This window comes from Coturnix japonica, chromosome 8, assembly GCF_054131305.1.
Source record: "Coturnix japonica strain WE chromosome 8, WE-NBRP24, whole genome shotgun sequence".
In the NCBI taxonomy this organism is placed as follows: domain Eukaryota; kingdom Metazoa; phylum Chordata; class Aves; order Galliformes; family Phasianidae; genus Coturnix; species Coturnix japonica.
The window spans coordinates 4,542,983-4,564,926 of record NC_140670.1 but is presented as its reverse complement, the minus strand read 5'-3'; the positions used below and the strand labels follow the sequence as shown (position 1 = coordinate 4,564,926).

The following is a 21,944-nucleotide window of genomic DNA, read 5'->3' as shown; positions in this document are numbered from 1 at the left end:
TGGAGCTACATGTTCACTTAATGCTGGCTACTGAACAGCTGTTAGGTGATAGTGAGCTTCACTGCCAGCCTTAGCCAAAGTGGTTTTTGCTATTGTATTGTATCTGCTTCATATCTGCATAAATGGTAGATAACAGCTCTGCACCTGAAATGTATTTCCTGAACGAGAAACTTGGGCAGAGAAAACTCACTTGAGTGGCATTATGAGCTCCCTGGAGGCAGAGCTTATACTGCTGTTAACTGTAAGGAAGTGGTTTTCCAAGGTCTAACTGTTTTATTTTTAATGAATCAGTCAACAATTTTGTTTGCCTCGTGAACGTTGTGACTGGCATTTATTTAGAAAGCAACATAAACACAGAAAGATATTCTCCTTAGGAGTCATTTTTGCAATTAAAAAGAGGTAAGCAAGTCTTTGTGTTTACAATGGAAGGAACAATGCCTACGCTGAGGAGTTTGCAGCTCCTGCCTGCCTTTCTATCCCCAGTGTCCCCAGTGTACTCTTAGTTCTCTCTCATTTCCCCATGTGGTTTCTGGAAAAGCACTGAAGTGTCTTGGCTGGGTATGAGGGGTGGCTGTACTTGCTGGCTGATAACATGCACGATGCTGCTTAGCAGCAACACACAGCTCCTGAGCTTAGCCTGTAGCCTATCCATCAGTGGGGAAACCCACTTTTAACGACTTACAGAAAGCCTGCAGGTCACAAACAATGCTTTATCTCTATGCCACTGTTAAACAATAAAAAATGGAAGGGATTTTGAAACTTCTGAGACCTCACTGTCGTAATATATTTGTTTGTGGTTGCCTGGCATGCTTTGGGATTCTTGGAGGAAAAGCAATTTCAGGTTGCATGGAGTAAAACTCAATTAGAAGGGCTGGTCAGTCTCATTCTGTGCTTCACTTTTCCCCCTGTAGTTCAGTGGGAGTACTCTATTACAGGCTGCAAAAAGCTATTTTCTTTCACGTTACACCAGAAGCTATTTTTCCGGTGACCGTTTTGCTTTGCTTCACTAAGTGTGAAAGAGGACCTAATGCGAAAGGCCAGCTAAATAAAATGTGTGGACCCAGATTCATTCACATGTCAAATGTGTGTTTGCAACATCAAGCTTGCCTAGAGCTTCTAAACATACTAAAGGATTTTTAAGGATAAGATCTAGAAAAGAGCTATAGAAACATTTCCATTCAGACTTTCTTTTGCATTAGCAATAACAGCTTAGATTTATTTTAATGACCAATATTTATTATGTTAGAACCTCATTAATGAAGTGTTTATTTGTGTTGCAGTTGTCACTTGATAACATCATTTGTATAAAAACAGGCCTACCATAGGCAATCAAAGTCAAACACGGACAGTGAGGCTCATTTCAACTCCACTCAGCCCTCTTAATGTCAGGGAGCCGGTTTAATCTGGCTGCTTAGTCTTTCCCTTCATCACATCCCATTAGGAAGAACTGTTTTCCAAAGTACTGCTTTTCTTCTACCGATTGTAGAGGTATCCCATTAATGAGCTCCAGTCAGACATTTAGTTGCACTGCATTGCATGCAATGCATAGTTATACACAAAGAACACCCACACAAATTATATTATTAGTTTTTCTTTCCTGGTCTGCAGCTATAATCAGTAGAGGCCTCATGAGGCTTTCTAGTCCTTTTTGTCTGATTAAGCTGTTTATTATCTTATTCTGCAGAGAACACAACAGATTAATTATTGCAGTGAACTCTACTTACATGCTCACCTGTACAGCGTCAGGCAGAACAAGGTTAAGAGATGCATGTGCACATCTTGTGGCAGTAGGAAGATCTATTGTATTATCCATCTTATCATGAGTTCATTCAGTGTGTGGATCTGAGGCAAGGGTTTTAAAGAAGGCATGTGCTAATCAATAGTTTGTGAGCGCGTGAGAAACAGGTGATTGAAATCAGTCATAATTAGCCATAGATAAAATCCTAATAAATCACTTGTGATGCCATAGTTCTCTCAAATTGGAAAAAATGGAACGTTTATGAGCGGGTCAGAGCAGTGAGCTGTGAAATGAAATGATGACAAGAAGAACAGATAGCAGCGCAGGGGCGCTCGTATGGGAGCATCTTAGTGAAGAACATGCTCATTTTCTGACAGACAGACCTTTAGGGATATGAAGAAATTGAAAGCAGAAATGATTTTACCTTCCTGGGAATCACCACCCTCCCTCTACAGACTCCTCCTGTTATGGGCAAATAAAGAACACTGCTAGATACCACCTGACTTGGCACGTCTATAGATATATAGCTCATTACTACATTATTATTGTGATTTTCTATTGTGTGTAATATTTGAAGTGGGGGGAAGCATATGATCAGAGCTTACTGTGTTTATGGAATGGAGTCCAAGTTCAACAGTGGCTTTGCAGCTCCTGACTTACCGTAACTTCAGACAAACAGCATTTTATGTGGAAGTTTACACACTGCAAATATTTCTCTCCCACCAGCATACAGTATTTGCAGTCATTCACGTGAATCCCCTGCTTTTTAAATTAGCATTCTAAATTAATGTAGGCAGTGTTTGCAGACCTGGAGATACTTAGAAAGCATGACTTAAATCTGGTCTTTGTAAAGGAAACCAAAGTAGGTATGATACATTTAAATCCCCAGTCTACCATGTAAGCAGCAGTACAATTTATTTAGTAGGATATTGGCTTGGGTGAAGAGGGAAAAACAGCTGTTTCCAAGGTACTGTGTTAACATTATATGAAGTACTTTTTAGATTATGTTTCGAACATGGGGTCAAGTTTTGGTCATCTGGTTTCGAGAATGATAAAGAATAGGTGAGCTGGTTTAAAAAAGAAATTGAAGAAGAAAAAATGAGTATAGAGTAGTCAAGATAACAGGATTTTGATCTAGGAGGCTATTGTCAACTGTTTTTGTTGTGAAAATGAGTTGGAGAACATTAAGATAGGAGAAAAAACACTTTTTGGACAGGTGTTAAGCTGCTATTATTGCCCTTACAGTGTTTTTGACCTGCATTTATCTAGTCAAATTCCTTCCTCCTCTTTTTAGTTTTTTTCCCTATATATGCAAACTTTTCTGTCTGTGAATTTCTCTTTATAATTTCTTGTCTCTTAAATGAGTAGGTGTGACAGGTTTGTCTTGGAGATGTAACACACTTGGGCTGCAAGTTCAGTTTACAGTAACTTTGTCCATCTCTGCAAGGACAAGATTTCCTCCTTCTCTGGCTGTTGCCAATGCAGTTTCAAGTTGACTTGTCCCTGGAGGTGTTCAAGGCCAGGTCAGATGGGGCCCCGGGCAGCCTGGTCTGGTATTAAATGTGGAGGTTGGCAGCCCTGCCTGTGGTGGGGGGATTAGAGCTTTGTGATCCTTGAAGTCCCTTCCAACCAAAGCCATTCTATGATTCTATGACACCTAAACTAAGGTCTGTTGGGACACACTTGGTTGAGATAAGCTTTGTAGCAACTTGCACTTCCCTGAAAGCTGTACACCATGTAAGAGGGAAGGAGTTAGCCCTGTGCTTAGTAGCAGAATGCATGAGAAAATTCTGAATCCATGCAGGGAGATTATTTGGCTAAACTAATTTTCCAGTGTGAAAACCTTGTAATAAGAATCCCTATGCAAGTAGCATGCAAATCGTCTTCCCATCACAGTGCTCAGGACACTTAATGACATTGCCTTGGCATTTTTATCAACTTCCTACACAACTTCTCATTATTTTGTTACGTTACAATGAAGCTATTGTGGGCTCCCTGCAGGGTAGCACTGAACTAATACTGCCGTTGTGATCACACACATGGACTATATAAAAACACTGTAATGTTTTGGGTATTTTTTACACATAATAAAATTGGAAGGAAGGAGTTAGCTGAAGTGATTTCCTTCCCTGAGAAGTGGAGGCTGTTCATAAGATTTTAGCCCTGAAAAAGGCTGGTTTGGCACATTGTCAGATGTCCTCCACTTCCATGGAAAGGGCTCTCACTTGAAAACATGCACCTTTTAAATATAACATATTTCAGATGTCTTGAAAGCTGCTCCATTTAGACTTCTTGAGCCAGAGGCAGGAAAGGATAAAATATTTTATCCTATTTCGGCATCTCCTACTTGCCTAACCTAATGTAACCATTAGAAGAAGTATATTCCTGTTTTGGTTTGGCTTCAGGAAATAAGCTTTCCCATCCAATAATATTTGGATTTGTTACAAAGACGATCGGGTCTAAGTACCCTAACACTGCTCTCGCATGGTCCATCTACTGAATATTTCAGTGCTTTTGTGAAACTCTGATTAAAATAAATCTCTGGAGAGTTGTTTTTCTTGTACCGGACAGAGCTGTTGTGATTAAATGCATTATAGCCTGGAGATCTTCCTTTCCCTTCATTGGACTTTAGGTAATAATATCTTCTGTTGCTAAACTATTTCTTAAGTATTTGTTGTCGCTGTGAAGCCATTATGAATATTGCATCAGTTAAATATATTGTGAGAAAGCAAGAGATTATAGGCCAAATCCAGTAAACTACCAGCGTTTTCTCTGTATGAATAAGAGGAATGAGCGGGCTTCTTCTTCTCGACAGCTCACACATGAGGAAGCAGCATAAGTCCAAAAGCCTTCATTACACTGTGTTTATTTTTTAAATTAAGCAGATTCACATTTGCTGCTCTGGAGACCCAGATTTTCCCTTTTTTTTGTTTTTTAATTTGTATTTTCATCTGTTATGATTCCTGTTGGCGGAATCAACTCTGCAGCGCTATTTGAAGCTGAACTTGAATGGGACTGGTACTAATCTTGTTGCCATAATATTTCCCTCTTACTCAGGCTGAGAGGCCAGCCTGTGACTGAAAGGAAATATCTGCAACTGGTAGGTCCTTGAATCTAATTTGCATGTAAATTAAGCATTTCAGACTGCAACTATGATTTCCGAATGCATACAAAGGGCAGTATTCTTGGAAAATAAAAATGCATAACATTAATAAGAAGGATGTGATTTATATAGTGGCTTTTTTATCTTCCCAATTTCTATAATTTCTATTCACTTGAGTCATTTTTTTTTCTTCTGAAAACTTCTGTGGCAACAGCCGATTATTTCTGCTTGTTATGTGGATCAGGATGTGACAAAACCTTCCTTGTTTCCATTCACGTTAATAGATGGCTCTCAGGTTAAACACTGTCTAAGGCCTAACACTGTAGGAATTATTAGTATCTAGCATTATTTTATTGTTGAGTGGTGAAGGTAGGAGAGAAAATAGAAGGAAGGAAATTTTAATATATGGATTTGTCCTTTGGCTTGTTTTGGTTCTTTCTACAATATGCTGTTCTTATTTTTGCTTGAGATGAACATTGCAAAAGATAGCCACAAAAGGAAAGCTGAGAAATGAAATGTGGAGGAAAAGGAAAGAAAAGGCCATTGCTAGATTCTAGCTTCTACTGAGAAAGTGTTTATGGATTCTGTAGGAGTCACTGAACTTGCTGAAATTTGGGCTGTCTCTGTGCAATAGTTGCTCATATTTACTGCTGAGTTACTGATATTTATTACCGTGTTACTCAAATTGATCTCAGCTAATGCACACAGGGTAAGCTAAAATCTACCTTTTGCGGAGCTGCGCCTCCTTTCCCCACTGTAGTGGTTTTACTTGGAAATGGAAGCACACCGTGTTCTCTAGGAACATAGCTGCTGTGCATGTCCTCAGAGGCCAGCCTGTGTAAGAAGGAAAGACTATGAAATGCCTATGGTGGAGAATGTTGTGAAGAAAACTGTACGTGGATTGCTAACCTTATTTTAAAACCATTCTAGACACAGTGTCCAGGAGAGGAGATAAGTCCATTCAAGCTGCCTCAGGTGCAAGAATAAGGCAGGATTTTAGAGAAAATGCTGGGAAATAGCAGGGATTCGGTGCCTGGTTTAAGCCCAGATCATTTTCTCCTTCCCTCTCTACAGTTCCCTCCCTATCTCAGATCTACCAACTTATTTCCCAGTTGCTTTTGATGTGCCTGAGGGGCACGCTTGCATCAGGCTGTGCAGCGTAACAAACCAGCCAGCATAGTGGGAAGCTAGTTTGATGGAATAATGCATGGGATTTCAGTGTAGCTAAGGTGCTCCCTGGCAATCACTGGGATGTCTACCATAGCAATGCCTGCACAGGCCTGAAAAATACAGCAGTTGAGCAGCATTAGCGTGCAATTGAGACTGAATTTAAACTAAGTGTGTAGCGTGTTAGTACTATTCTCCCTTGTTAGTTTTTTTCTTGGTAGAAAAAAACAAACCAAGCAGACACCTGGCCCATGTATTCGAGTTGTGCCTGTTTTAATCAGCCCGTGAAACTTCATCATGAACTCAAACTCACTTAGATTAAAAGAAAAAGTTAAAGGAGAAACCACAACCCAAACATTTCTCACCTACCAAACATTATTTAACCCTTACAATTTAACAAAGGCAAAGAAAGTCCCCTCTGCTGGCAGTTGACATAACAGTTTTTGAGAGCACCAGGAATTTCTGCATCAGAAGCATATGTGTACATCAGGCTTTCTAAAGAAATTACTGATGAATAGTAAAATTCCTCTGTTCTCAGCTGCACTGGAGGTTTTGACCCTGCCAAAACACAGGGGATATTATAATGTGCATCCTTTCTGTTAAAAGGAAGGTGATATTGAAGCTAGGAGTGCAATGAAATATCTGGAGAGATGGAAAGCTCGAGTTGAAAGGACGCTGTTACAGCGCTTTCTGAAAGTTATCAGTACAGAAGGGCTGTTTTAATATACAGCAGTAGTTTCAGTAAGCATCAGATTCCTGACACTGTCATTAGTCACGCTGCTCCTTCATTCACAGCAGCGATATTTCAGTTTGTTACCAAGCCCTGATAGACTTTTTCATTTGAAATGTTTTCATAGCATGATGGTAATAATTTAAAACCTTGCTAAGCAAACATAGGGATCTCAGATTACTTGAGAAAATTAACAGGTAAAACCTCACTAATGTTATTAAATGCTTGTTTGCGAGGGGAACAAAATAGGTGTCCGTACAAATAGGAAGCTGGCTTTGCACAAGTCTCTGGGAAATCTTAAGCACTGTATTTTCTCCAAGGCTCCTTCTGCTCATATCTGCAGCATCTCTGCCTCTTTGCTAAGGTCTGGCTGCTGCTGTAATTGCTGTAGCAGCAACACAAAATAGTTCTGAATGTGACCTGAAAGGAAAACCTGATGAAAAGCAAAGGAAATTCAGGGAGGTACCACGTCAGTCTGTGTGCTTAAACTCTGATAGGCCTTTTGGATGATTACTACTTACTGTATTGCAGGAATGCCTCCTGAATTTCCTATTCACGGTTACATAAGCCTTGTCAACACTGATGAAAAGGACACAGGTAATTCTCTGCTGGTCCAGCATCCTGGAGATAACACCCAGTTTTAACGTGAGGATGGATAAAGCATACAAAAAGTGCCTTAAGCCCTGGCATGGTGCAGCTCTGCTGCAAGGAGCCTCCCCGCGTGCTGGGGGCTGGGCTGGGAGGGGGGAGGTTCGGGAAGGTTCGGGAAGGTTCTGGAAGGTTCTAGTGCCCTGAGGCGCCTCAGGGACATGGCGGAACAGAGGGCTGAGCGAACCCTGTGCTGTGAAGTGCTCCGGATGGCAGGTACCATCCTCATTGCTGCCCTGCAAAGACGGGGGGAGTGGGGTGAGGCTGGCAGGGAGGAGCAGCCGGTCGGAGCTGCCACTTCCAGCCCTGTGCTGCTGGAGGCGGAGCTGGGAACGAGGGGGTGAGGTTGAAGAGACTCGTGTTACAGACCTGCTTGCAATGTTGTCCGAATTCACGTTAATATTGATCTGCACTTCCCTTCTAAGCTTACTAAGTTGCTGTTGTTGTAAAGTGCGTTGAAATGAGGAGACTCAGTGCCCCATTTAGTTATAGAGTGAAATGACTGATGCTGTCCCTTTGGGCTCTCATTTATGGTTATCTGACAGTCATACATTTGATAAGACATGGCAGTGTTTTATTCAGCTGAGCTACAGGCAATTGGGCTTCAGAGTTGCCTGCTGCTTGCCTGAGTCTTGTATATGTATCTTCTACTTGGAAGACAAATAATAGAGCTCTTCCTAACCTCCCAGCATTGCAGGATCATGGATTCCTATTAGGGTGCAAGCTTAGCCAACCTGTGAGTTAGACAGCACTTCTTTCCCCCTGCAGTTTCAGTTGTGTTCTCTTTCAAAACCTGAATGCCCGTTTCCATGTGTGCATTTGCTGAGTTGGCAAGACTGAAGACATTTAGGAGAAGAAATGGAGGCCGACATTTTAATTTCACCAACACCCCTCATTAAAGAAGCTTCTTATAGCACAGACTGAAAATGTGGCAGAGGTGTGAGCCATGCACATAGTCAGCAACTGCTGCGTTCCTTTCATATCACTTATTTACAACCAAGGTTTTGGAGGGAAAATAAGTCCTTTTTCTTAGCTGATTTATTTTTATCATAATACCTGTATCTTTATTAAGTTGTCAGTAGTGATTAATACTGAGCAAAATGATGCAGAGACCAAATGAAACCAACTGCGCACAGTTAAGTGTAGAACCATCTCTAGTGTTTGTGAAAGCCCTTTCTTAAGCTCAGCGGATCTTTTTTCTTCTCAGCTGGTCCCTGGGAAGCAAAGAATGAAGGTATTTGATGGTAGGTGCCAGAATGCATTAAAAAATACTGTAGTTAATGTGCATGTAAGCCTGAATTAGTAATTTTGGCTAGCTTTTTTCAGAGGTCGCCATGTCTCTTGGTCCATACTTTTCCTCATGAAGGCTACATCTTTTTCTGTAGTGAAGGTGACCCTCTGACAGCTGAATCATAGTGTTTTTAAAGAGTCTCTGCTAATCTTTGAAATTAAGGCATCATTGATGTGAGTAGATCAGGAGGAATATTCTTCCTTCTTTTGCTATTACTTTGTTTTCCTGTTTTAATTGGCTCCAGGCAGGTATCTGTGTGACTGAGCTTACAGAAAAGGCTGTATTTCTTACATTTGAGGGTCTTTGTAATGTAAATGCATATAAACACAAGGATTTCTTTTTTTCATATCAAAACTTGGATCTTGAGGGGAAACAACAAAAAGTGCAAAAAAGTGCAAAAGCTGCAAAACCCAAAGATTTTCATGCCTTTCATTTTCTGTTGTCAGAAGAAGTGAAATATGAGGAATACCTGAAGCCAGCAATATCGCTAACCTCCTGTTCGTTAAAGGCTTCACAGTGTTTTCTTGCTATGAAGAAAGCTGAAAATACATCGATTTCTAGAGTTTTCAAGCCATCTTCTGTCTTCAGCAGTGAAAAGCTCTGCTCTGCTGATTGTTCTTTGAAAGCTCCTGGAAAGCAGATCCCTACTGCAGAAGGGAATAGTGAGCTTAGTACTGCCTCACTTCCCCAGTGTGCCTTCAAAGCCCTGACACCCTGGGAAGGCAGAGCTATGCTAGCATGCCTATGGAGATGCTCTGACCTTGTCTGATAAATGGCAGGCTGCTAGAGACTGCCTTTGGGTGGTCACCACTCTGGTTCATCTCGTGGAAGCTGTCGATAAAGGCAGTGGGTGCTGTAATTGGATATAGATGAACAGCTATATAGTTACTTGTGCGGTCATAGGGTAGATTGCTGTTGAGTAGATATTATTAGAGTGACCCACTGTGTCATCCTTGACTGACCAACTTCTGGTGGAAAATTGCTTTTCCAAACCTCTTTCTGCCTCTACTGAGATGTGGTAAATGAGATGTATAAAACGAGGACAGCCTGGCTGCTACTGCTTGTCCCAGTCCTGTCCTGGTTGCAGTATGGTTGGATGTGAGTAAGCAACTTGGAGAAGGCTTTCACTGTCTTTGCTTGGAAGCTGTATTGTTGCCACGTGAAGACCACTGTGTCACTTGTTCAGTAAATCCCCCTAAGCATAGAAGCATTCATAGCATTCAAGTTCCAGTCTCACCAGGCTCTCCAAGTCAGAAGATAGTTACAGGCTGACACTCCAGCCTTCTCCCAGGATTGCTCAACCTCTGCAGTGAGCCCTGCTGCTTTTCTCTGCTGGGACCCCCTCTGGTGGAAGCTGTGCTGCCTCTCGGAGAAGTTCCCTGTGCTCTAGGGGCACCTGTATTGATCCGTCTCAGTACATTTTCAACCCACTTCGCATTGAAGGCTTATTTTTATCTGTGAGAGAGAGAGGATATTTGAGAATCCAGCTTTATTGATCTTGTTTTTAAAAATATCTGGACTTCTTGATCTAAAAAATACATGAAAGGTATAATAGTTATTCCAGGGGCTGAAGCACCTCTTTTAAGAGGCTAGGTTGAGGGAGTGTGGCTTGTTTAGCTGTTTTGTAGTAATAACTGGTGGACTGACTTTTCCCATTAGTGGAACTACTGTGTACGCTTCCAAGTCACATCCCATAACCCACCTTTTATTTGGATGGATAGTCTCTAGTGTCACAACTCCCTGGAGATCATGCTCCGTACATGGATAAATATGTATCCAAATACATATATAAGCTCAATGTGTATATCTTTTCTATGTGCTTTACGTATGCATATGTATTGAATATATCCAGCTTGAAGCAGTTTCCCCAAAATGCTTTCTCAAGGCGTCTCAGATGGATTGAAATCTAGAAATAAACGTAGCAACAGCATGTGAGCAAAATAATTTTGAGAGAGAATGCTGACATGCAGCATGGAACAGGCTGAAGAGTTGTTTTCCAGTCATTCATGTTAGCAACTAGAATAAAGTGCCCTCTAATAAATAGAGGTGCATATTGACTGACAAACTCTAAGTGATTTTTATCACTTGGGCAGCACAAAGCATCCACCAGTGCTTAAGTTGGATTTATGACTGTTTTGCTTTGCCAAAAAGAAGTCCAAATAAAGGGCCTGCAGGCCTCATCTATTTACGGAGTTGATTGCTCAAGATAAAGCACTGTAAATTTGGTATAACTAATTGAATCTGTTTAATTCAGGAAAAAGGATAAAATGACTGCAACTATGCCTGTGTCCTTTTTCTTCCAGTGATATTTCATATCAGATGCTTCTTCGTTAGCAAGTACATACTTCTCCTTGGAGAAATGAACGTGTGTGATTCTTTTTGCAGTTAATTGCCGCTATATACATGTGTTCCTTCCTTTCCTGCCAGGATCTGAGTTGCTCAGAATTTGTTTCTTGTTTGATGATGTAAAATTCATGATGTAAAATAACAAATAAGGCTGAAGTGCTTGCTGCTTTTGATAGGATGAAATTGCCATCTTTAAGCACAAACTAAACTAGTATATGTTCATATTCCATTCTGGTGCATGCTCAAGGCATGGTTAAGAGGTCACTGCTGTATGTATTGGACACAGGGCAGTCCCTCTGTTTGTTTCCTTGGATAGCACAGAGGTTCTTCTGAAGGAGTTTTAATTGAAGGCTCACTTAAGTGTCTTAGAAACATAAAACCATTTGAAAGCACTTATCTCCAATACTCTGGGGTTTATTCTGCTCCCCATCTGAGACTTCCATTTCAGGGAGGTAGGGTACCTCAAGGATTGCTGATCTGACCTTTACATTAAGACAGATGTAGAGAAAGCATTGAGAACCTGCTTATGGGTACTGAAAAAATGTTTCAAAGGGAAGATTGTTGTTTCATATTCGGAAATGTATAGATACTGCCAGTTGGGATGCTTCTTGATAGATCACAACCCTTCTCATCTGTGGTGCGCAGCTATGTGTAAATGTATGGACTCCTGGATTAGGATAACATTATATCCTGAGATTATCTGTGGAATCAGGAGTAAAGACTTTTCAGATTTTTGGTTCATTGGCATAATGTCATCTCACAGAAAATGTGGCAGGGACAAGGAGGGAGGAAGGACTGGGCTCTTCTAATAAGGCTAGATTTGGAGATCCAAGTAGTGCAGATCTTCATATGGGCTGTGGGTTTCTTCATCTGGAATTGTGGTTTTTTTGCATGTTGAACAAGCTGCCATGGAGAGCTACAGAGCATAAAGGACAGGGAGAATTATCAGCAGGTTAGTAAATGGACAATGAGTTTTCTAACCTGTGTATACATGCAAAATATCTGATAAGAAAAGAATTATAGGAAAACAGTTTTCTTTCTAGGCAAACAAAGGCCTCATTGTCTGTGTAGGTGCATTTATTAGATAGAGTCAAATACGGTGACAGGGAATTAGGAGAAACAAAAGGCTTCCTGTAACATTTTGTCAGAAGACTTATTGTGAATCAGAACAAAGATTTAGGTGTCATTCTGGCTTACGATATGTTATTATCTTTTCTTGTTGGTGAAATACAACAGTGGGATGTAAGTACTGCATTAATAATGTACGCTGTGGTCATCTTTTCCCCTTGAAATATCTTAGGTGTGGGCTAAAATGTCCTGTTGTAATAATGACCCATTGCAGCAATAACACTGCCAGGTCAGGTATGTGATTGACCTCTTTGTATCGCTGCAACTGCCCTTTTCATATCACATTAGTGTGACTTTACTGCCATTGTGCATCATGTTTATGGGGACATGATAAAATCTGTAGGCATTTGCTGAGTGTTCCCCTTCTGTTCATCAGTGGGGGCTGTTCTTCTGTACTCCTCCATTCTTGTACTTTGCTGAACAAAGAATTCTTGTACTATTGAGTTCAAAAAGACGTTAAATTAATGTCTTTCACAACCCATGTAAGAGTGCGAGCCATACAATAGGAAGGTGAGGTTACTTGCTGCTTTCACTCTGTTGTTGTTTTCCATAGCCAGAATGCTAGACCACCATTTATACATCCGCTGCTCCTGCACAGAAAGTATTTTTTTGCAAGTAAATTGAAGGATTTTCTTTTCTTGGTCTGGCTTTAATGGGGATAGTAACTTTCTGGAATTTTCGAAGTAGACTTTTGAGGAGGATGACTGTTACTTTCTTGTTTACCCTCTTTAGTCCTTGTTATGGTCCTTTGTGCTGTTGTTTTGACATCAGTGGGAAGCTATGCCGTAGTGCAGCTTCCCGTATATTGTGTTCTTTTTCCTTTGTGCTCTAAATCTTCCCTATGGTTTTAGTTATATGCACAACCTAAATGCTATTTGAAAATCTAAAGGTCCTTATTTATGTCATTGCTGGCTTTGAAGAGTCTTTGCAAGTTTTTAAAAAGAGCCTATTTGGAAATCATTTTCTTTTGTGTTTCTCCAGTTGCCACTTGCAATGTAAGTGTATGTGGCTGTGGGGGGGGAGCGCTCCCTCCTACTGTACCTAAAGCTGTGCAGATGGGCAGCCATTCCTCCTCATCACAGAGTTTCTAGTCTAATTTGTGGATCTCAATCCTGAGTAGTGAAGGAGCATACAAGTGTGATTGGTTGAAGAATATTTTCACCATCCCAAAGAGATGATACAGATGCTGAGTGTTGGGTGGAAGGTTTGACCGTGTTGTCTCATGAGGGGGTGGGTTACAATTAGGAAGGTGTTTGGGAGGGAGTAAGGAAGGGAAAAGTCCATTCAATAAATGATTTGCATCTGTATTACTTACAGTACGCTTAAAAAAAGAAAAGGTGAGCAATCTTGAATGTAGATTTCCCAGTCTCCAGAAGATGAATGTCTCATTATGACAAGATGGATTGTCATAAGACTGTTTCCTCAAGGGAGGAAATTCTTGAACTCCTGGTTTGATGGAAAATAGAAAGTCGGACAGAATGAGTTCTTCTCCACAGCTGAACAGTACTTCTTGCATGCTTGCAAAATAGAAGGGAAGAGAAAGCTTAGATCACCTTCAGCCATCCTTTTCATTGTGCATTATTGTATTTATGTCTCTGAGTTTTAGAGTGAATTGGCTGGCAAAATGGAAGCTATTCTTGCCTCTGGCTAACTCTAAAGCTATGGGTACAAGGAGAAGAGTGAAATTCTTGTTTGGTACCTGGAAAACAACTTCCACTTCTATGGATGAGCTATGCTTGAATACCATTCTCTCCGTATCTGCAAAAAAAGGGGATGCAAAGTAGGTAAGTTTCTGCATTATAAATAAGAAACTACAAGAAAGGATGAAAGAGTGATGTGATAATAAAGAAGAAAGCACTTGGCAACCTACAGATGAAAAGCCCCGCACTTCACAAGGCTGTTGTAAGAAGTCAGGGAGTGATTGGTTTGAATGTCCAATGTGCCTGGGACTAGAAAGTCAATTTGAGACAAATAGTAGGAAAGAATTTAGAACATTGAAGGTGACGTGTTTGCTTGAAGAGACTGTCCACCCCAGATCTGTCAAGAATAATGTATATATGGCTGCTTTTTTCCCATGGGACAGAGACATAATGAAGGTAGCAAAGGGTAAAGCGTATTTTTTCCCTCCTCTGCCCCTCTTTAAATAAAAAAACCCACAAAAAGCCAAACAACTGGGACGCAGAATGGAGACAGAAGTTGTCATAACTAAATGATTTCTTTAGACTCAACTAAAGAGTTTGAGCCATCTGTTATCATATCAGGGGAGTAACGGGCAGAAGAGTCTATTTTATTTTGTGTATTCAGCTTAAAGAATTCAACTCGGAAGAGAAATATGTATTTTCTTATAGTTCCTGCTTGGCACTGCTGGGCTATTATTTTTTCATGTTCTACCAAATTTTTTAAGAAAGAATATAGCTACAAGAGAAGAACTCTTGTTGTAAATTGCTCAGCAGAAACCCTTTTTCATATAAATGAGTAGTGATAGCTTGCAGTCCTAGACATGAGGGATAGTAAAATGATACAGCAAGGTTTGAAAAAGGGATAGGAAATAATGGAGACAAAGAGAATGCCTCCGCTGTTAGAGACAATGTGGATATGTTCACAGCTGAACAACATCTTTTGTAGTCATATGGCTGCTTCTCTGCTTACTGGTTGTATTGGCAGCTATAGAAGTGGAGGGAAGTGTTTGGAAGATACAAATTCATCTTATGTCTATTCTATTATGTAAACAAATGTTTGTGTGAATGCCACGAGTAATGGTGCCTCCATACATAGAAATTAACTTTTCTACAAGTAGAGAAGGGGAAACCGACATGGGAGGGTATGAGTTTGGTACAATGGCCTGTATTATACCTGCAGCAGACATTAGAGGTTTGATAGGGGATGGTGATTCCCATGTTCTTCTCATTTATCAGAAAGATGAGGCTCAAAAAGACTTTTCCCATCTGCTTTCATAAAAGGTGGCATTAGGCTGATGTGGTGAGATTTTTGTATTGGGTCTGCAGGGGTTGCCTCTGAGCAGAGCCCTGCACTGCCCCACATTCACTTCTCCTTAATAGGTCACTTTGTGTTTCAGTATTCAGTCAGGAATCTGTGCTCTTGGTTACATTTGTCTTCACTGAAACGCCTCCATGGCACATACAACATGAAATCTTTACATTCAGTTGTGTGCACAGCTGTCTTTAAGTTTACTTCTTGGTTCTGTTTGCTTGTACTTGTCCAGTAATATTTCACCTGTCTGAATATACTTCAAGAAACTACTCGGATACTTCTTGATATTACAGAATTTTTTGTACAAGTTATCAATCCAAATGAGACCTTCATTTATTATAAAGGAGACAGATATGAATACATGCAGGGTCCTTTACTTGACCTGGTGAGAGACTGCAATATAGTGGTGTTCTCCTTTCTTTTGCTTCTTTCTGCATCTCTTGTCTTGTAAGCAGCTATTTTTAAGTTCCTGCAGATGGAGTTGCATATTCTGGCTGCATTCTGCAGTGTCTCCTTGTTCCCGCAAAGTGGCTAATTGAGTGAGAGATTTATGCCACGTGAGCGTGCTTCAGACTTTAGAAAATACTGTCAGATTCTGCCAAACTGTTGTGTTCTCAAGTTGTTCACTTCTTGCCAGGCCTTATCAGTGATCGTTATCTTCATCGTCTGGATCTGATTCCTTTGTTTTGGGTGGAGTGTGAAATCAGTCTGTACTTTCATTTTCTCTCTGTTACCTGCTGTTGGTGGTAGCCTGACTCAATAAAGTCTGATGATAGATAGCAGCAGAGAGTTGGTTCTCAGCAGCTGAATACACAGCCCCATGCTGCAGGAGATGCTGTGCTCCACTGTAAACACTGGTAGTCTCAAAACTCAGAATGCATGGGGCAAACTGGGAAGACGATGCCTGTGTACATAGCCTCCAGGAGCCCACAGTGGTTAAGTCATGTTGCATCTGTTTGAGCTACTTTCCAAGGTAAACGATCTCAGAAAAACAAATTTCTTCTTAAATTCTATCATCTCTTCATCAGGTTGTTTTTTGTTTGATATGGGGAGATGTAGGCTTGCAGGTTTACTTATATGCCACAAAAGATGCTTGTGAAACCTCCTGTGCTAAAAGTCAGAGCTCTCTCTGTCCAGATGTATATCCAAGTGCTTTTCCTGCTGTCTTCTCCTGCCTCACCCCCCTTTTGATTAAAGGCTCGTCTCTGTGTGTCCTTAACTGGTACAACTTATCATGCTAAGGAGAAAAAGGCAGTGAGCTAAAAGAGCAAGTGAAGACAAATGTGTAATACAGTGTTGTATGAACAGATCCATGGCGTGCTGCTTGCCCAGAGATGTGTAGATGCAGGTAAGGACAGTGCTGGGTTATTGTGCATGACCAAACGTAGCATTGTGTGCATGCAAAAGCTAGGCTGAGCAAGACTGAGAACTAAAAAGTCTAATGAAGTAACCATTTATATGCAATAGTGGTGAGTTTGAGAGTCTCTGTGATGAAGTAGAGTGCAGAATGATTGTGGTCTACTGGAGAGAAGTCTACTTAAGAGTTATGTAGCATTTTAGAATGAAGTACTGAGGGGGAAGTTTCACACTGGATAACAGCTGGTTTGCTCACTGAGCTGAGTGAAGTGTGTGTGTTCTGTCAGCTGTCATTGGCCATGTATGAGTACACTGGTGTGTATCACCAGTGGTTGCTGGGGCTTTACACAAGCAGCTTCTGCAGTGGGTGAGTGTGAAGCACCTGCTGTGCAAAGCAACATGCATTTGTGAGGCTGTCCTAGCAATAATAATAAGCAATGCAACCAGTATTACCATGATTTATGGAGTGAGCTGGAAACCCTCATGTGAATTACAGCCTTGATGACTCTGGAGCGAATGTAATTATTCTTCTGTACATAAATATGCAATGCTGTCCTAATCATTTATGCTACTTCTGAAGCCTTGGGAATAAAGAAGCATTTTGCTACTGAGTTACCATACACATAAGTCTTGATCTCAGCTGAAACAGCGAAAGAAATCTCATGCCAGCAGTCTCCAGAAACAAGCTAGATGGATTTCTGCTTTGGGTGCTCTTCTGCATGCTCTCAGAGAGAAAGCAGATGGATAACGTGAAGAGGCAGCAGTAAGTGCCCATACTTTATACAATAGATCCTTACATCCCTCCTCCTTTTACTGACAGCTATTGAGTGCTTCTCACTTCATTACTTCTATGAGGCTTCCTGAACAAGATATTTCAATATGAAGTTTTGGTCACTGTGAATTTCTCATGGAAGCTTTGGAACAAGATTTTGTTAAGGAAAGTCTTTGTCCATCTATAGGGTATATGCTGAAGAATTTTATGTGGCTATCATTCCCACTGAACTTGAATTTCAAAGCCTCACATTTACTGGAAAACCTTGGAGGGGAAAACAAAAAGCCAGTCACGATCCATCTTACTCAACAAAGCCCTCATGACAATTGCCCTTAGTCATATCCATAAGTGTAATGGTAGATTTTCTTTGGATTGCTTGATGTCGTAGAAGGCTGCTTAGGGAGGAGGTGGAGTCATGGTCTCTGGAGGTGCTCAAGAAATGTATAGATATGGCACTTAGGGACATGGTTTATTGGGCATGGTGTTGATTGGTCAGCTGCTAGATTAGATGATCTTAGGGATCTTTTACAATAATGATTCTATATGAAAGATACGTCACCATCTGCTTCATAATCCTAGTAATATTCCCCCCTCTCCCCTCCTTTTTTCCCCAATAAGCAAGTTTATTTTTATCTAAAGTGCTTTCCATCTGCTACTAACCTCCTCTGAGTTTGCCACATCCCATCTTTTCTATCTCATGCTGGCTCTAAGCTCTCAGCTTCCCATGCTCGGTCACCCAATTTATTGACTGTCTGAATTGCTGCTTCACTCCTGTGTGGTGATGCGAAGCATGCTGCAATGCTCCTGCTCCCCTGTGTTCATCATCCACTGCAGTATTCCGACCTACAGTCTCTCTTCTCATCTGAAGGTGTCATGCAGTCTCTTTACTCTGTCTTTGAGTGATGCTCATCTTTTTAACAGAGCTCACAGCAGGCTTATTTGCCAGGGTAGCATATTAAACTCTTACAAATTATTTGTCTCTGCCATTAGCGAAGCCTGATGTGGAGTTGGTTCTGCTTAAATACAAATCCTTGATGCTTTTTGCCCTTGCTGGCAGGAGGGATCAAATGTGAGACTGCAGTTTTGGGAGTTTTGATTGTTGGGAAGCAGCTGCAAGTGCCCTCAATATTTGGAAAGCAGTCAGATGCACACAGCAATCAGAGCCAGGATGTGTTGTTCAGAGCAGGGTACGGTCCTGATTCCAAGTCTCTGAAGTCAGTGGCACTGTTCTTATTATATGCCTGTGATGCAGAATTACAGGCCAACAACCAATAAATGCCAGCCTGGCCAAAATGCCATGCTTTTCTCCTCTGTTCCAGCTTATAAATGTAGTGGTATGTTTTAGGCTACCAATCATCTGTAATCAAGAAAACAGAAGCAACTGAGTACTAAAATGCAGTGTTGGTAATATATTATTAGAGAGCTGGGCCAAATGAGAGGTCCCTCAGAAGGGGTAATGAGTGATTATTTTCTTTTAGCTTATGCTGCAACAAGATGTGACAGAAAGATCTTTCATATCTTCAAGCTTGAAAGGTGTTTGCTTTGTGGTAGCCAAATCTTGTGTATGTCTGTAGTCATTTGTAGGAATTGCTTTGTATTGCTGCTGAAGCAGGAATTATATCTTTTGCACTCAGAAGAAAGTTTTGGGTGAGCTTTCAAACTCCGCCCTCCACACCTTGTTGACCCCAAACTTTATCCAGTGAAAGTGGTGTGACAGTAAAATTGCAGGGGAGCTTATTAAATCTGCACATTTAATGCTTCATTTTAAACTTGGGATAATAAAGGGCCCTCTTTTAATTAAAGCTGTCAATTTACCATCTGCTCAAATTGATTCCCCACCCCCATTTTGCATTACCTTAAAGACTGCATTACTGTAGATGATTTGTGATGTATTAGTTTCTGTGTGACCACCTGCCATTCACAGCTAGATCAGTGTGCGCACTGGTTCCATACAGAGACAGGCTCTTGGACGCTGTTCTTCATTCCTTTGTCCCCATGTGTCCTTCCCTCTCTGCATGAGCTCCTGAGCCTGGGCTGGGTTGGGACTGGCTCATAGCAACTGATGGGAAGTTGTTTCATCAATTTTCAAGCCAAAATTCTTATTTGTTTATATTTCCATCGAGAAAAAAGCAGTGTGATACTGTAAATAAGAAAGCAAGGACTGCCCCAAACATCCTGTTGTGTGGCCTTGCATTACAAGGAAGGAGTCAAGTTCTCTTTGTTGTTTCCACCTCAGTTCTTTGCTTTCCGCTCTCTCCTTTTTCAAGATAATTACTCCTGAGCCCAAATCACTGTCTGTCAGAGTAGTTTAATAGGAGAGCTTCAGAGTTGCCACTACCAGACATTGTGGGGGAGTCCTTAGGACAAAAGAGGTTCCTTAACATAAAGCACTAACTTTTCTATGTGTACCACTGTTGAAAGCCAGCTGAATCTGTGGGAGAGGGGGGAGTGTGATTTTCATTTCTAATTTGTCAGCTCTGGCTGTAGTTTCTGTAAATCTCACTCTGTTGCCTGTCCGTGTGTTGTAAAAGCTATCACACTTAAAATACCATTTGTATATAAGGATGAAGGATTGCAAGGGGGGTATATTTCACTTCTGACATTTGCTTAAATTCTTAGAAAATTACCTGGAGTGGCGTCCAGGAAAGTTTGAAAGTTGCTGCATATTGAAGCTACTAAGGGCTCATTTCAATCCTCAACACGTGTGAGCACTGAGTCCATTAATACTTGTTACTGTGTCAACAGACAAAACAAACTGTGGGCACTACCAATTAACTTCAGCAGCAAGCATATCTTCCCAAGCAAAATCAAGTGAGCATACATCTTTCATTAGGAGATGGGAGACCAAAGCCATTGTTTCAGACATCTCATGACCTTTGTGCGTGTCTGCTATCTCATTATCTTTGATAGGGAGCTGATCAGATCATTGTGTCTCTCTGAGGAGACTTTATTTAATTTACTGTATTATATTATCTTTTCTCTTTAACTGGAGACATCTCAATCTATTCTAATGGTAGTTATACTGTGTGTGTGTAAAAATACAGACGTACTAAAGCCACCTGTGTCTATAAGTCTTTCCTTTATGAAGGTGTTAGAAAGCCATTCTAAGACAAGAATTGCTAATGTCTTAAAAAAAAAGAGGAAGTCTTCAGTGGGCTCCATGCATTAGTCTTAAATGAAGTTTTTGCTGTAATTGGAGAAAAGACCACGTTTGAAATAATTTTCCTGTGAATTTCTCATGAAATGAAAACTTCTGTTATTCAGATTTGATCTTGTCTGCTTCTCAGCACAGGGCTGAGCAGTGCTTCAGGAGTGGCTGGGTTGGATGGTTCAGGAAAGCGCTGAGATCAGTCATACCTGGAGCAAGAGCTTGTCTGACATTCCAATGGCAATGACTCTGCTGCTTGTATCAATATGCAGTGTGCCTGAAACAGAAGAAATGGCTGAATACAATGACACAGCAGCAAACTGGGGGCAAACACTGTGCCCCTCATTGTCCTCTGAAATAGCCCTTTGAAGAGGATGTAGATCCTTATGTAAAGTCTAGTCCTCATGTACAGAGCCACCGCTGTGCTGGTATGCCTGTGGGGTGATGGCTCTCACCTGGTCCTTATATGTTGCTTTCTGCTTAGCCTTAATTTACTACTGAGGTGACACAGCCTTTGTTCAGCAGGAATTTGTATACTGAAGTTACAATATGATTCAACCCTGATGAGTAATTAATAAGTATTGCACTTAGTTGCACATACAGAGGAATGTCTGGGTCATGTAGATGCCACCCATCTTAATTTGCAGGAGAATTCTCAATGAGATACAAAGAGTTTTGGGGAAGAGCACAGCAGGATTTCACAGAGTATTTTTTCATTGAGTGAAGCAGGTAGTTGTGTAGTGTACATGACGTTTTTAATCTCCCTCTATAATGATGAGACCTTGGAGGCTATTGTTAAGCAGCTGGGTGCCAATTGTGTCCCTAGCTGGAACATGGATTAAATAACTCACATCACAGATATGCTGAGTAGAATAAGCTTGCTCAGCTGATGAAGATCAGTTGTGGTAGGACATATAGTTTATCAGCAGCAAATGAATGGAGAAGCTGCTTTCTTGCAATTTTGATAGCTGTGTTTTGTGTCATGACAGTTCACCAGAAAGTGATAATTATTTTAAGTAGCAAACAAAGTATGGAATATTTAGCTCTCCAGAAAATTTTTTTACCTGAGCTGGATCAAAACTCTCTTCTGTTGACTCCCTTAACTTGTTGTCGTAGCTACAGTGTAATGGCTGTGATGTCATAGAATCCTAGAATCCTTAGTGTTGGAAGGGACCTTTAGAGGTCAGCTGGTCCAGCTTCCCTGCAATGAACAGGGACACCTACAGCTGCATCAGGAGCTCAGAGCCCGCGTCCAGCCAGACCTTGAATGACTTCAGGTACAGGGCACCCATCACCTCTCTCTGAGCAGTCTGTGTCAGTGCTTCACCACACTTTTAGAGTAGAACTTTTAGAGTAGAACACTTTTACCTTAAATCCAATCCAAATCTTCCCTCTTTCAGTTTGAAACCATTTCCTGCTGAAGAGAATTCTTTACAAAGTCACAGTGCTTTTACATGGAAGTCTGGTTGGCACCAGGTGGAAAACAAGTTGAATCTTGCCTGGATCCTGGAAGCTGCATCATCAAC

The 21,944-nt window shown here is 41.0% G+C and overlaps 2 long non-coding RNA genes across 2 annotated transcripts in view; one reads left to right on the top strand and one right to left on the bottom strand.

Moving 5' to 3' along the window:
- The window catches only part of LOC107315642 (uncharacterized), a 433,990-nt gene that overhangs the window by 103,171 nt on the left and 308,875 nt on the right, over positions 1 to 21,944 (top strand). The window lies entirely within an intron of this gene.
- Positions 13,478 to 20,699, bottom strand: LOC107315649 (uncharacterized). The gene is made up of 3 exons (XR_001555994.3): positions 20,628 to 20,699; positions 13,851 to 13,909; positions 13,478 to 13,668 (listed from the first exon to the last, which is right to left on the bottom strand). It is a non-coding gene; the product is annotated as an uncharacterized LOC107315649 (long non-coding RNA).